The sequence below is a fragment of the Amborella trichopoda genome, chromosome 5 (assembly GCF_054954075.1).
Source record: "Amborella trichopoda isolate Santa Cruz 75 chromosome 5, AtrichopodaSantaCruz75HAP2 v2.0, whole genome shotgun sequence".
Classification (NCBI taxonomy): domain Eukaryota; kingdom Viridiplantae; phylum Streptophyta; class Magnoliopsida; order Amborellales; family Amborellaceae; genus Amborella; species Amborella trichopoda.
In genome coordinates this window covers 16042866-16059261 of record NC_142340.1, presented here as the reverse complement: position 1 = coordinate 16059261, position 16396 = coordinate 16042866, and the positions used below count along the sequence as shown (strand labels likewise).

At 36.6% G+C, this 16396-nt stretch overlaps 1 pseudogene across 1 annotated transcript in view; it reads right to left on the bottom strand.

Moving 5' to 3' along the window:
• The window catches only part of LOC148781991 (DEAD-box ATP-dependent RNA helicase FANCM-like), a 71716-nt pseudogene that overhangs the window by 13395 nt on the left and 41925 nt on the right, over positions 1-16396 (bottom strand). Inside the window, exons 11-12 of the transcript XR_016056710.1 lie at positions 12432-12562; positions 11487-11547 (exon numbers count right to left, since the gene is read on the bottom strand). The product of XR_016056710.1 is annotated as a DEAD-box ATP-dependent RNA helicase FANCM-like (transcript). The remainder of the gene's footprint in view (positions 1-11486; positions 11548-12431; positions 12563-16396) is intronic.

The window sequence follows — 16396 nt, the reverse complement described above, 5'->3', positions numbered from 1 at the left end:
TCAATTGTATGATACAAGAAACTGGTGTAGAATATCATTTTTGGGGAGAAGGTATTATGGCGACAACCTATATATTAAATAGAGTGCCTTCCATAATGTGACACCCTTTGAGCTATGGTTTAGTAGAAAACCCAACCTACATCATATCAAGGTATGAAGTTCTATGACACAAGTTCATATCCCCATGAGAAGAGAGATAAGCCAGGACCCAAAATAACATAGGTACATATTTGTACGGTACTCAAGTGACTCCAAGGGATACAGATTTTATAATAAAGAAATTAAATAAATTTGGAAAGTAGAGAGGCTTACTTCTTAGAAGACATTGAAATATCAAAAGTAAAACAAACTAGAATTTTAGAACAAAGTGAGGAAGAAGAACCATAAAACCCCAATATAATTGATGTAGGAAGATCTTCTCAAATTGATTAGAAGTGCTAGGGGCATTAAAAGCTTATTATTCAGATGAATATGTCTATTATAACAAATAAAATGAAGTGCCATGTAAGTTTAAAGAAGCTATTAGCTCACCTAAAGCAAGGAGTTGAATGGAGGCTATGAGGGCTGAATATGAGTCCTTAATAAATAATAAATTGGCAGAAATTCCTACAAATAGAAAGGCAACTGGTTGCAAATGGGTATACTCTAAGAAGTTTAAATCTAATGGAAGTGCTAGTAGATATAAAGCAAGATTGGTGGTTAAGGGGGTTTAGTCAAAAGGAAGCCATTGACTACCAAGAAACCTTTTCACCCATAGCCAGGAAGTTTTCTATTAGTATTAGCAAGAGCTATTCATTATGATTTTCATATTCATAAAATGGATGTTAAAACAGCCTTTATAAATGCTGAATTAGAATAAGAAATTCACATGACTCAATATGAAGGTTTTGAGTGTGAGGGTCAAGAAAATAAAGTATGCAAATTAATTAAATCATTATATGATTTAAAACAATCCTCAAGGCAATATGGATTTAAGAATATACGAAAGAAGGCCATCACTCAAGAGCTCCAATAATAGAGAAGCCTGCCCTAGGGATTCATCCCAATTGTTTTAGGAGGGCAAAAGGCTTGTTAAAAGTCAGTAGTTAAGGATTGGTATGATTGTACTAATTAAGTTAAGATGGTTTGAATTCAATATATCATCTAGTCCTAATCGGAGGCTTTCAAGCTCTCAAATCAAAAAAAAGTTCCTCGACAAAGAGGCAAAGCAACCAGAATGCCCTTAAACGCTAGAAGATTTTTGTAGATAAAAATAGCACTCTCGGTATTGAGTCTTATGGAAGGAATTCTCAAAAAGAGAATCTAAAAAAACAAAGGATAAATTCATTGATTGACTGATTTCCGAAAGGAAAAGAAAGAATCAAAGGATAAATTCATTGATGGCTGACTTCCCAAAGGAAAAGAAAGAATCTAAAAGAAGATGATGAAAGACGACAACACTTAACTTGACCATAGAATGACAAGACTTTCAACTTTATAGAATATCCTTAACTCAGCTCAAAAGACATCGTTTTTACATTTACAAGCGGTGAATTTGATTAACACTTTTTATACGAAAGAAGACTGAAAAACTCTCGGGCTGGGCCCAGAAATCCAAGAGATTTCCTTGCCTCCATATGACCATCAAATCCATTTTGCATGGAATAAGGAGATGACAGCTCCAATATTTCCTAGTTCGGAATCAAGGAACTATACTCGAGATTAAAACGAGCTACTTCTTATTGTGAATGCACTAAAGACAGCTAGCTTATTCATTATATTTTGATCATATATGTACATGATATAATTATAACAAGAAACAACGGAAAAGCCATTGAGGTATGTAAGAGGTGGTTATCCTCTAAATTTGAGATGAAAGATATGGGACATGTTGACCATATTTTAGAAATTAAAGTTACTAGAAATAGAATTACAAGATTATTATATCTTGACCAAGAGCAAAATAATCTTTAAATACTAAAGAGATTTACTATGGAGGCTAAACCAATGGCTACCCTAATTGCCAAAAATTGCAAATTATCAAAGGAAATGTGTCTTATGACTAATAAAAAAGGAAATCATGTAAAATTGTCCTTATGCACAAGCTGTAGGGTCACTTAATTAATTGATGAATTGTGTCCAACGTTCCACAAAACGCCAGGCAGCGCCTAGGCGGCCATGGGGGTCTAGGCCACCCAGTGCCTAGGCGGCTAGCCTAGGTTTAAAAGGGAGCAAGGGGTGTCTAGTAATCATGTTTTAGGTTTTTTTATAATCTAAAAAAAAAAAGCAAAAATACTCCACGTGATGCGTATTTTTTGTACCTAGGTGAGTGTAGTCCCATGAGCACTCGCTTAGGCAGCCTAGGGTCCACCCAGGCCCTCCTAGCCCACCTAGGTTATGCAGTAGGGTTGCTAGTCGATATATGCCAACCCTGATTTACACAATTGAAAACTAGTTAAGAGAATATTTAGATATCTTAAGGGCACACATGATTAACTAAGGATCTAATCCTTGAGGGGTATAGTGATGCTAACTTCGGACAAAAAGTTGATGAGTTTAGATCAACATCTGGATGGTTATTTACTTTTGGTGGGACATGTGTCTAATACAGTAATAAGAAGCAAAAGTGCATCTCAAACTCTGCTATGAAGGCATAATATACTGCATTGTATCATGCTTCAAGAGAGGCAATCTTCTTAGGGCACTTTCTTAGTGAGATGCCACTAGCCAAGTATGGGCAAGGGCTTATGATAATATATTGTAATAATCAAGCAGCAATAGCCAATTCTAAACACCCAATGTATCATGGCAAGTCAAAGGATATTAAACAGAAGTACCGCTCTAAAAGAGAATTTGTGGAAAGTAAGGAGGTTGAAGTTAGCAATCTTCCTACTCAATTGATGGTTGCATATCCATTAATGAAAGGCATTAATACTAGCCCATTTGAAAGGAGTGTGGCTGCCATGGGACTTAGAAAGATTGATGGATCATCATGATTGATGCCTTACTAGGATATTAAAGCCTTTGTGGGCCTGTTGTTGAGTCTTTGTGACGATGAGATTTTATGTGTAGCCTCTGTGGCATTGTGATGATCATGGGCTTTGTGATATTACCCTCCTTTGTGGCACAGATGCCTATGTGGCACCAATGGCTTTGTCCTCTCATGAGGATCTTAGTGATCCAGTGGAATCTTTGTTATGCAATGGTTTCTTAGTGATCCACATGCTTGTATGGCAGATGTTCGAGTCTCCAAGGGTAGGTAGGTTAGATCATTTGACCTTTAATGGTTCATTTATGTGATGAAAATCTCTAGAAGGGATGGAGCCACAAATTATCGTCAGCAAGCATGCATTTGCTCACATTTCCACTATCCCTAGTCAGAGGGAAGTGATGTGCTACTGGTTATCCAAGCATTTGAGAATCTCTTAGTGAGATGGATCTTTTTATGAGATTTTGTTGTGATTCACTGAATTGATAAAAATGAACTACTTGTAATAAGCATCTGCATCGCGTAAAAGTGAAGGGTGTCCATTACTATTTGTTTCTAGATACCTAGTAGAGGGATTATGTAGGTCTAGAAGCATGTGCATGAAGTCCATGAGGTGGTTGATGATCATGCAATACGCCATGACTATGACAAGCGTGGGAAAGTGTGTGTTTGTTGCCATTAAGTGGATGGATTGTGTGAAAGAGATTGTTTACTTAAGTATGTACAACTCAAATGATTATGATAAAATTCTTTGTATTAATGGATGGATGGATTATAAAGCCAAAACCATGTTGAAAACAATGGGAGAATGTTTGGCATGGGGGTTTTCTCTATACCTTGTGAACTATTTTGGAAAAAATTCAAATTGTTTTTTATTACCATTTTACAAATGACCAAACAATCCCCATTTCTTTACATGGTCCCTCTTGGTCCATTTTTTTAAAACTTCCCCACATATTTCTTTCCAACAGTTGAAGTAAACAACGATATATACTTCGAGATAGGCTTTTGGGGAGTTTGGTATGGTGGACCTCTCATTCTCTTCTAACACCCTTGTTCCCTTGCTCTCTCACTAAGCATTTAGAAGTGCCTTTAGCCCAAGAGTGCATCCATAACAAACTAATATTAAATCGATTTCAAGACAGCTATTGATAAGCATTAATGTCAAATAACATTTGGAACAATATTTCTCTTTAAACCCTAAATGAAAATATTGTCAAATGTTTCACATACATATAATCCATCACATAACAATCATATTTGTCTTTAAACCCTACATGAAAATATTATCAAATGCTTCAAATGAATATAATCCAATCACATAACAATCTTCAACATAAACATATACCTATAACTAAGGGATCACCGAAACTGCAAATCAAAGCCCAATTTATTATCCTCCATTTCATATTTTACCCTAACATTTATCATACCAAAAATGTATAAATAAGGTGTATGGAGCAAACTCACCGAGGTGCTCCATCTAAGGTTTATTGAGAATAACACAACACCACCTTTAGAGCATCAATACCTTCTTAATATCCTACCGATTTTCTTGAATATAGAGAGATTAGTAACAATGTAGAGAGAGAGAGAGTGATTGAGAGGTGATGAGATCAAGATGGCCTCACAATAGATGATTAGGGTAGCTTTGCTGAGCTATGGATGCACCCTTGGGCTCAAGGCACCTCTAAATGCCTAGTGAGAGAGATGGAACAAGGATGTTCAAAGAGAATGACATATGCACCACACCAAACTCCCCAAACCCTACATCAGAATATATATTCCTCTTTGCTTCAATGGGTGGAAAGAAATATGTGGGAAGTTTTATAAAACGTGAACCAAAAGGGACCAAGTAAAAAAATAGTGATGGTTTGGTGATTTGTAAGATGGTAATGAAGAAAATTTTGATTTTTCAAAACAACCCACATGGTACGAAGAAAACCCCCACCCCAACACTATCAATAGGATGTTTCACTCTTACTAATCTTCTTAAAGTAACTTCATCTTGCTGATAAATCTCGTATTGTTTTCTATCTTGAGGCTGTTGGAAACTTAATAAAGTTGGCTGTAAATTATGAGGTGGTTGTCCAATCCTTGACCTTCTTTGATATACAATTACATCGTAGCTAATTTATTTATTTTGCACTTCTTCATTGGTATCATAGAAGGACCAAAAATCTTCTCCTAGGTCATACAATGCCTCTTCATTTATGCTTCCATCAATCTAGCAGCCACCTTCTTGATTTGCGTCAACATCTGCCCTTTTTATTTCAGCATCTCTAATATGTGCCTCATCGTTTCTCTTCTTACTTTGTTGTTTCTCAACAAAGTTTTTGAATTTTACACCGATCTTAGGATGATGATTAGCTGTGCCACCTTGAATTTTACTGTTGGCAATATGGCCTTTCAAGGCCTTAATGGCAAGAACCTCTTGCTTAGTGGGAGTGAGTGAGGGAGATAGAATCTGGGTGCTTAGCGAACTGGGGCCTAGATTCTCATACCCCGAGTACACGAGGCATTGAGCGCTTACGTTTTGATAAAACAATTTCTCAAGGACGTGTGAGGGTCACCTCCTAGTCAGGATCTTATATTAGAATGCCTCATGATTGTTGTGATTAGCCAGGGCTTGGAGAATCCAAACGAGTACAATAGAACCCAAGTGTGTAGTGAGAATTGGCCCTATATGGGATGGTCAAGACTTATAGGATATAAGTCCGTAACCTGACACGAGATCATTCCATAGCATGTGCCCTTTCATTCGCAAGGAAAGCCACTCTTCTAATGCATTATCCGACATTGAAAGAGTCAGTGCACATGTGCTATGAGAGGACCCCTGTATTTGAGTAGCAATAAGTCCAATAGGGGTACACCCGTAATCCATTGAGAACTCAATAACGTGAAGCTCTGCCTCAATGACTTTGATGTGTCTAATTATGTGTCCCTGCCATAGACTGTGGAGCATAAGTCCATTGGGTCAGTTTGAGACACGACAGAACATCATTCGAGACTAGCCCAATAGAGATCCTTAGAATCAAAGCCTTGAGATGTCACATTTCTTTGGTCTAATTTTGTTTTGATGAGAAATAATGAATAAATGTTCAAATATGTTTTAAATATTTATTAGGATTTTTTGAGAATTGTTTGAATTTTTGAAGGCACTTGGTCACTTATTTTTATTTTAAGCATTATATTATATTGTTATTCATGGTTATGACTTAAAGTTGGGATTTAGGTTTTATTCATGATTTTGAAATAAAAACAATGTTTTTAAAATTATTATCCACATGGGACATATAGCCTGTGAACATATCATGTGGATGTAACCCATTGGTGTGATCCATGTCAAGGGTATAAAGTGTATGTGAGTGGTCGAGCTAACTCTATTGGTGGTGCCATAAGCCCCTTGTACCTTTCATGTGATTGATACTTTTTACCAAAATGCCCTTGCCCTTGACCATTCTCTACATTAATTGATTTATTAAAATTCAATGGCCTTTATGCAAACCCCTTTTGGATATGCTTGAAATTAATCTATGGGGCTAATGACTAAAGGGTAATGTGACATTGATTCAGGTTTACGGGGTGATAAGGTACTTAAATCTCATCCCTTCATCCTAGTGGTTGGATGGGGATGAGTGGCTAGGATAATTAGTCTCTCATGTGCCATTGATAAAGTGCATCAAGGGTCATGATCCATCCTATACTTAAACACTTTTATAAATACAACCATAAGTCCAATTAAACCCCAACTTTAAGAAACACCTTTCATTAACCACAAAGAAAGACGAGAGATCTACCCCCTTGGCCTCCACGCACCACCCATGTTCATCATTATTCTTAGTTTCCTTGATCATCATAAGATCTTTAATGATGCTCCCCTCTTTGATAAAGTCAAGTCCATCATGTGCAATCACTAAAGTATCATTTATTTGAGTTTTTCTACTTCATAGGTTCTCTTCCCCATGATCAAAGCTTGTTGTAAATCCACATTTAGAAAAGCTCTAACTTTCTTTTGTCATTAGTTTCATATGATCTTCATGCTAGATTCATATAATAGGATCCCTCACTTTGATAATGTGTTATATGCCTTGATTGCCATGAATCAAGTCTAGCATCTTTTAGATCCTTTTCACCCAAAATTTTTTGAGCATGTCATATTATTGATTGTCATTTTTCAGAGCAGTATCATCCATTTTAAAAGATCATTTATTGATTTAGAGTTCACCTTTTAACATTTGGGAAAAGTATTGGTAGATGGATGAACCTCCATGTGTAGAATGCTCATATTTGCCTCATCTTGAACCCGATCTCTTTCATTCTTTTTGCAAACCGATTTCCATCATATTGATCACATTAATTGGACCTAATGAAGTGCTTCTAAAAGAGTATTAATCTTCCCACTTGGATAGATCAACCACTCTTGCACTCATCTTTGGCACAAAATTAAGTCCTCAAAAGGTCCGGTTGTGACCCAGGTACAAGGGTTCGAATCCATTGGCTTCCCCACTTAAAATTGGACTCACTGTTTCAAGTCTAAAAAGGTTCTGAAATTTTTGTTTCAAGTGTTTATGTTATGTTATTTGGTTATATAAGAGCCTAAGCTCATTTGTTGTCAAAATGTCATGCTTTATGACAATTTTGATTTGTGGGCAAAGATATGTATTGTGCCCCATAAGGGGACTATTATAGAGTCATTTGCAAGTGGCACTGAAGTCTTAATGTGTTCTCACATTTGTTTTAACTGGCTGTAATTAAATAGTTGCTTGTTTAAGCAAGACCGGATATTGAAATTTCGAGTTGTATTGTCTTTTCGATTTTGCTCAGAGAACACCCTAGACTCTATACCACATCATTTACTTCCTTTAAAACCTGCATCATTTGAAAACATTTCCTTTGGGGGATAACATAAAATGCCTTTCATCATAAACAACATGCCTTGAAATTAATATCCTTTTCAATCTAGGACTATAACATCTATATCCTTTATACTCATCAGCACAATCAACAAATATGCACAATTCAGCCTTAGGGAAGAGCGTATTTCTTTGGCTACTATCTATATGCACATATGTATAGCATCCACATATAATAATCTGGATGTTTGCCAAAAAGTACTCTATAGGAGCGGATCCCATAGCACTTGATGGAAGCCTATTAATGAGGCATACAGTTGTGTGGAATGCCTCGATCCATAAGTACTTGGGCATACTACTAGAAACATAAGAGATGATGCTACCTTATTAATATGCCGATTCTTTCTCTTAGCAACTCCATTTTGGGCTGGAGTGTGTGGATAAGAGATCTGTTGTTCTATCCCATGATCATTTAAAAAGTTTTTTAAAGCATAGGACAAGTACTCTCCCCCCCTATCATTAAGAGAAAATAAATTGGTTTTCGGTAATGTTTTTTAACAAATGACTTGAACTACATGAGAACCCTGAACACTCAAAATTGATTTTGAAAAAAAAAACCCCATGTATAACATGAGCTAATCATGAATGAGTGTAACATAATGATAAGCATGAGAAGAAAAACAAACCGGTGCACGAACCCACACATCAAAATGAATTAACTTAAACCGCGAAAGAGAAATGGGACGTTCCGAACTGTTGCCCAACTGACACCCATAACAGATAAATCGACTGGGTTCTTTGACATTTTAGGGTCTACAAAGTTAATTGAATGCCCCTTTACTGCAATGACCCAGACAATGATGACATAATCGACATCTTTATTAACATTTAGACTGGAGACCAGCAGCATCAGATGCTTCTTCGCAAGGCAATCTATCAAATATAACTATCCACAACGAGTTCCCCTAGCGAATGTAATTCCCCATTATCGTTCCTTCGAGAAAACAAAATCGAGAGCAAATAGAAATTAAATCCCATTATCACACATTAGTTGGGAAACAGAAATTAGATTATATCTATGATTTGGTACAAGGAAAATATTACTCGAGTGAATAGGACCAAAAGAAGACTCAATTGCGACAGTACCTAAATGCGATGTCAGGGGAAACCCATCACCCCAATTATAATAAAACCATTACCAGTCAAATGATCAACAGAAGAAAACATACGAGAATCTCCAGATACATGGATGGCAGCCCCACTATCCACAATCCATACTCCATTAGTAGGGAAAGTAATTGCAAAAGATTCCACAAAATTATTTAAGGTTGCAGCTGTACTCTCAGTGCTTGCCAAGGCAATAATTTGATTTCCTCCTTCATTTATTTCGTTGTATTCTTGTATATGTCAAAACTGTTACGGACTGAATGTCCTCCTTTTCCACATATTTGATAGATGACTCTATTTCTATTTCCATAAGGAGGAAAGAGATCTTGACTGGCACCATAGAAGTTTCTTCCAACCACACCCATTTGTGCCATCTCGACCCCCAAGACCTCTGTTATTTCACCGAAAATTATTGGAGTTCCTTGCAACATTGCTTATGTTGGTAACAAGAACATCATGGTTCTCCTTACTGGGAGACGGGTTTTGTGCCTCTGTCCGAAAGAACAATTCCTCATGCTGTAGTAACATCTAAGGTTGACAAAGGAAGGAAGATAATCCCTAGTCATCAAGGAAGTGACAAAAATTCTATAGTCTTCACCCAACCCTCGTAATTTGTATTGCAACTTGTGTTTATCTTCAACAGGCTGTTAAGTAATTGTGAGTCGATCACATATTCCCTTTATCTTGTTATAAAATTCAGATGCTGACGTCTTCCTACAATCTTAAGTTCAAATTTTAATCCCATTGAGGGTTGTCCAAGGATTATATGTTATAGGTAGGTTCACTACTTGAGCCACAATTTCTTCAAATAAGATTGAATTAATCCAGCCGACAAGATTTTAATCTATAGCAAGCCATTCTTCATTGGCTGGACTGACTACTGTAGTGGTCTCTTTCTTTCCATCTGAATCTGTGCTTTCTTGAACAATGTATTCTGGTGGTGGCCGACTGGATCCATCCAAATGGCCATTAGAGACGTTGACCTCTGATGAAGGGAACAACAATTCCTTCCCAGACAATAAAATTATCAGATTTAAGTTTGACGAAGACATATTGAGGACATGGGAATTAAAACTTGATGATTGTGCCATGCTGAGGAAAATGGGCTCGAAATATAATCGCAACAGATCTGGAAAAAAGAGAATTTGAGGAGGTCTAGAGAAAATAAGAAAATCTAGAGATAAACTAAAAAGAATATAAAAGGAGGTTGGTGTGGACAGCAAGAAAGAGAAAAGCAGTGAAGGTTTTGAATTAGATTTCAAGAACCAAAAAGGAGAATAGCAGGATCAGTATTATAAATTTCAAACAAGATCTAGAATTTTATATTGAATGAAGAGAGAATCAGGAGTTTTGTGGTTGAAATATGAGGTTTTGAAGGAAAGAACAGTAGAATGAATAGTAATTCAAACAGTTATATGAATAGTGAGGCGAACAATAGCATAAACGGTTGAGGAAATATGAAATAGAAAGATTAGAGTTTAGGAAGGATGAGAATGATGAAAGAGGGTAAAGATGAAATAATTATTAGGGTTTAGGAGAAGAAGAGATAATGAATCTATAAAAAGAAAGAAATATAGATTACCTTGATTAGAGTTGATCATACTGAGAGCATATTCAAAGCTGCTCTAATACCATGTTAACTTATGTTGACAGGATCTTGCACCTGGAACACAAACAAGAGGAAGACAAAAGGTAGAAGACAAAAGGCACGTTGGTCTTTGGTGTGAACAACACTGGGTTGTTCTGTCATGCCCATGATAATGAATCATCATCATCATCATTATCAGAGGCTTTTCCCTACTATTTGTGGCAGCTATACGAATCTTGGTCTGCCATTCTGCTCTATAAAGGGCCATACCCTCAGCGAAGCCATATGTCCCCACATCTTTTCTCAGTACTTCTATCCATGTCCTCTTGGGCCCACCCCTTGCCTTTTTTTAGTATTTCACTTGAACCAACTCGCACCTCCTAACAGGTGTTGTACTGGGTCTGGGCTGCACATAACCAGCCTACCTAAGTCTGTTTTTTCTCATCTTATCGCCTAATGGAGCCACTCCTAAGCTCTCCCAAATGTATTAATTTCGAATTCTATCTCTTCTTGTCTTACCACTCATCCATCTTAACATCATCATCTCAGCTACACTCATCTTATTGATATGTTTCTTGACTGCCCAACATTTCGCCCCATTAAGTAAAGTTGGTTTCACAGCTGTCCTATAAAAACTCCTTTTAGCTTCATTGGTATGCTGAGGATAATGAATCCTTGTGTTAAATGAATAGTGTTATATCAGGGCAACAACTTTACAAAAATTTCCTTATACAAATACTTATTTTCAAACACATGCAAATTTAAGGAATATACATACAGCAAGAAGAATATACATAAAACAAGTCTTCGAGCATTTTCCTCCCTCCCTCCCTCCCTCCCTCTCTCTGCAGATTTGTACAAACCCCTTTAATATTATATGTATAATAATGAGATCAAGATGTCTTACTTGACACTTCCCCTGAAATTTGAAAAGATTATCACTCTTGAGCTCTTTGGATCGTTTGATTCTGCATTCACAAAAATCACATTGAACACAATAGAACCATTAATAGAGCAAGAAGAACAAAACATAAAATGTGTTGTTTCAATAAATAAAACACCATAAACATTATGAAAATAAGTCTAATGACCAAATAATATGGATTATTAGTTAAAGAACAATTGATATAAAACAGTGTGTCAAAATCAAAAGAACAATTGATATAAAACAGTGTGTCAAAATCAATTAATGCATGGATCCAAAAGAAACACAAGTAGAAGAGGAAATAATGACACTGTAATGACTAGAGAAGTAACTAATTAATTTAACAGATTCCAGAGAAACATCTTTTGCAGACAAGTAAACATAAAATCGGCAGTGTCCCCCCACTTCGACCCCTTTCTTTGTAGTTCACAATGATCCCTTATTTGTATGCTAAAATTGTTTCAGAATCACAGATGATATAAATTCCAAATAGCAAATAATCGACAAGTAGAAAGATGAATGATCATAGCACTAAGTTACAAAAATCATATAAAGTACCCTTATGTGCCCCTAAATGGGGAACAAGAAAAATAAGGGAACATAAGGGTACCCTTATGTGCCCCTTAATGGACTTGTCTGCTTAGGAGTTTACATGCAAATAGCTTGGTCTTCGTTACTCATGAATTTCAGCTTATTAAGAAAACATCCCAAGATTCTCACCCACCTGTTAAAAAGGAAGAAAAAAAAATCTTTTTTCACATATTTCCAAATAACTCTTTTTATTTAATGGAATTATTGGAAAACCCAAACAGCCCTTAGTGAAAGATTCAGTAATTCATCCCTGAATTGACCACAATATTCTTTTTAAAGTTAGTACCATTATCTTATCTTAGAAAAGATATACAAGCAGGAAGCTAAGTCACATACTGAAATGATCAACAAGCACTTCTTTCATTTTTAGTATCTTGGGATTTGAAGAACCATGAGACACGGACTGCTGCATTAATTGTTTTGCCAGCCATATCGCTTCATTCCTATTCATGAATCTCGAAAAGGACCTGAGAGAAAGATTGCCACCTCATACAACTTAATAATGAAGTAACTGCTTATGCTACTACAATGAAAAATAATTTATGCATACGAACCCTGAGCACAATCCAACACTAACTTTAATCAAAGACACGGCCATGAAGGTACAAGCCATGTCATTCCCTTAAATATTCACATCAGACCATAGCAAGACAAAAAAAGAAATGTGTAGAACATCGATGAAACTCCATTAGAATGAAGGTAGTTACCAAATAAATTGAGAACATGCTCATGTATACCTTATCCAATAAATCATATGATTTAAGACAAAATCTATGAGACAAAAAAGGAAAATATGAAGTGAATCCTATTTAAATTATACCTAATAGCTTTCCCATAAATCCAGAAATACCATCCTACAATATTCTCCTTGCTCAAGCAATTCTTCCTCAACTTCGAAAAAGATCCAAGAACAATAAAAGAGAACAAAACAAGGAACGAACCCACAGGTTTTGGTAGGGATTAGTACGCCCATTATGCGGGCTTGACTACACAAAGAACAAATAGGAGATGGGTTCACCTCAAATGGAGAGCAAGAGAGTGAAAAACCTGTTGTGGACCCAAGATAGAAAAATCTTGAGAGAGAGAGAGAGAGAGAATATGAAGAAAAGAGCAAAGGACAATAATGGTATTGTGGGTGTTTTGTGATAGTTGTTGGGATCAGGAGTGAGACCGGCAGAAAGATCGGGAATGGAGCTGAGGATTGTGAAAGACTAGAACATCCCTATGGTTGAAAGTAATGCATGCGCTCGGAATTGAGATCCCCAGATGTTAGGAATTGAGACCCAACCTTTTGGAGATCTTGATCCTGACCTTTTAGGATCTTGATCCCAACTTCATAAGGATCTTGTGTTGGTCTTTAAGGGCCATGAAAGCATGTATATAAGAACTAAAGTGGATTATATACTTCATTGGTATCAGTTGACTGACCTAGGGTTAGGCAGTCATTAGCTCTGGTCATGCCCAAAACCCTTACCTTTAAGCATATGGCACTACCGAAAAGGGTTTCTAAAGGGTCATCCTATGTTGAGGTCAGAAAGATGCCCAGGGATTGTTTGTAGGCCAGGAGAATTATGTGGTCTCATGTGTGCAGATGTAGGCCTGTGAGAACGAAGGTTAAGTCATCAACAAAATTTTGCACAACATGTACACATGACAACCGCATTACCGGGAAGCAACCCTGAAAAGGAATACATGTATAGGTGCATAGAGAAAGTCCTCCTTGCACTATAGTGATATATTCGTCTTACTTGCTCTTAAGGGGGGCAACCTGTAATCCATATTCTGAGAATATGTTCCACTATTTATTAGCCAACTTTGACGAGGCAATCATGAGCTCCTACATGAGACTGTAGGTCATGTGTCTCGTTGGATTAGTTTGAGAAGATAGTTGAGGATCACGGTTATTGGGTTAAGTGGAGTACCATAACAATCACTTTTTGTAACCCATTGGAGTTCCCTGTTAATCACTTTTGTGGCAGTTGTGTTGGGATTATGGCCTTTAAAGGCCTTATGAGAGCATGTAAAACTATGATTGTAGTGATGTGATAGCTCTAGTGGGAGCGTGGTCTGGATGGACTGTGTCGCATTGTCCTGAGTGGATTGTGAGGGATCGTTGATGTCATGACCCACCTAAGTCTTGACAGTCTATGTGATGCAGAGGGAAAGGTGGAAAATTGAATCCCCCCTTTTCCTGAACCTTAAGCAAGTAAAATCAGCAATAATAGAGAAAGAACATGACAAGCCAAGAGAAGAACTTTCTTGACTCACCCAAAAAAAGGACTTTCTTCTTTCATAAAAGAAAATTTATTCCAATAACATATGCCTTCCAAAATATGACATCCAACATTTTATAAACCTATGAAACATTAATTTAACTTGAGATCCAAGCAAACATTTAAGACTCTAAAATACTCCTAAAACAATACTATAGTTCTAAAAATACCCATGTGAACAGTAACTGCGAAGAGCCATGAATAGTATTTGTGAATAGTAAATAAAAAATAGAAACCCTAGAATCCCTAAAAAAACTAAAAAACCATAGAAATAAACCCTAAGACTAAAACTACAATATACATCCTTGAAACTAAATAAAAGTAAAATTTTTTTGCTCTCAAGCACTCTCCCATGATTGGAGAAAACTCGTCCTCGAGTTTTGAAGTGTTTAAGATGAACTCAACATCAAAACCACATTCTTCAACCTTCTTTTTCTTGATCGGCTTAAATATTATTCGAGGTTAAAAGAATTCCACAAGAAATAGATCTTCATATGCATATTGAGAAATCAATGCAAATTTATCAAATATGGATATCCTTGAACTCCCATTAAAATTGTGTGGGAAACTTCAAACTTAATTTTATGTTCTCTATAGGCTTTCTCCATATCTATTTCATTACTCTTTGAAACTAGGGCCACAATTTGCAGATTTTGAGTTGACCACACTTCCACTACGCTTCTTTGATTCCAATGCCCTAAATCTTGTAAATGCTCCACCTCATTGATATTCTTAAGATTTTCATCTTTTTCTTTGTTAATGATCAGTTCACCCACGAAATCTTGATCATCATAGATTGGATCTCGTACCAAATCTTGTTCGTCATCTAAGTATGTATCAAAAATTGGTGGCAGATCTCAATCTACAACTTGCTGATTTTCAATACGACTTACAAAAAAATCAACATCATTCTCCTTCAAATCATGTAGATAAACTAAATCCTATGATTTATTATGAAAAGTGGCCCATGTGATTGAGCAAGTTAATATTGATTAAAAATTTTCTACCATTTTCTTTAGTATTGCTGCCCGAATCACTCACAATTGTCCAATACAATGTGTGAGACATATAAAACACCAAAGACTCTCACTTGCTTGCCATTAAAACAAAAAGACATTCACGATACAGATCTGGATAACAAAGATGCAATGGAATCAAAGAGCATAAAACAAGAGAATAACTTCATACCTTGCCTTAAGTCACCCCCAAGTACTTAGCACACCCCACACCGGGTCTCTTCCACCAATGGCACATGGGACCTAGGTCCAAGGACTTGTCTCACAAATTTGGGACGCCTAGGCAGAAACCCAGCAGAGAGCATAACATGGGATATGCTTGACCAAGGCTCAACAAAAGAGCATAAAGCCAAGGCCTGGAGCTAGGCTAGGCTTGGGCGTGCTACCCTTTAGGGTTTATTTTCTATCCTAAACCCTAAAGCTTTGAAAGAGAAGAAGAGAGAGATTTAAAGAGTAGCATTCCACTCCTTGAGGCTTAGAGAGAGAGAGAGATGTCAAGTCTAGAGAATGAGCCCCACCCATAGCTGTTTATATAAAATAAATGCTAGGGTTTCTAGGGTTAGGGTTTTGCCACCTTCGTTAGACTTAATCTTGACCTTTGATCTTGGAGACATGTGAGGCGAAAGGATCTCATCCATTCATCCTTTAGATAAGCCATCATAATTAAAGGAATGAGGTGGAATCATTATCCTCAGTTTTCATAACTCCATTCCCATCAAATTAAGAAAGTAATAAATCAATTACAATTAATTTCTTACACCTTCCAGTTTTAGAATTAATCAATATTAATTTCTTACACCTTCTAATTTTGAAATCAATTAAAATCTCTACAAAAAAAGTTTCCTAAAATATCAAGTCAACATATGGCATAATTGCCATCTTTCAATTTAGGAAAGTTTAAAGGAGGTCGGGCACACCACCCATTGGGTGCCCATGTAGGCCCCACACCCCATTTTATGGTGGGCCCAATGTACCCTAATGGGCCCTAAACACTTTAAACATAAGTTTCGAT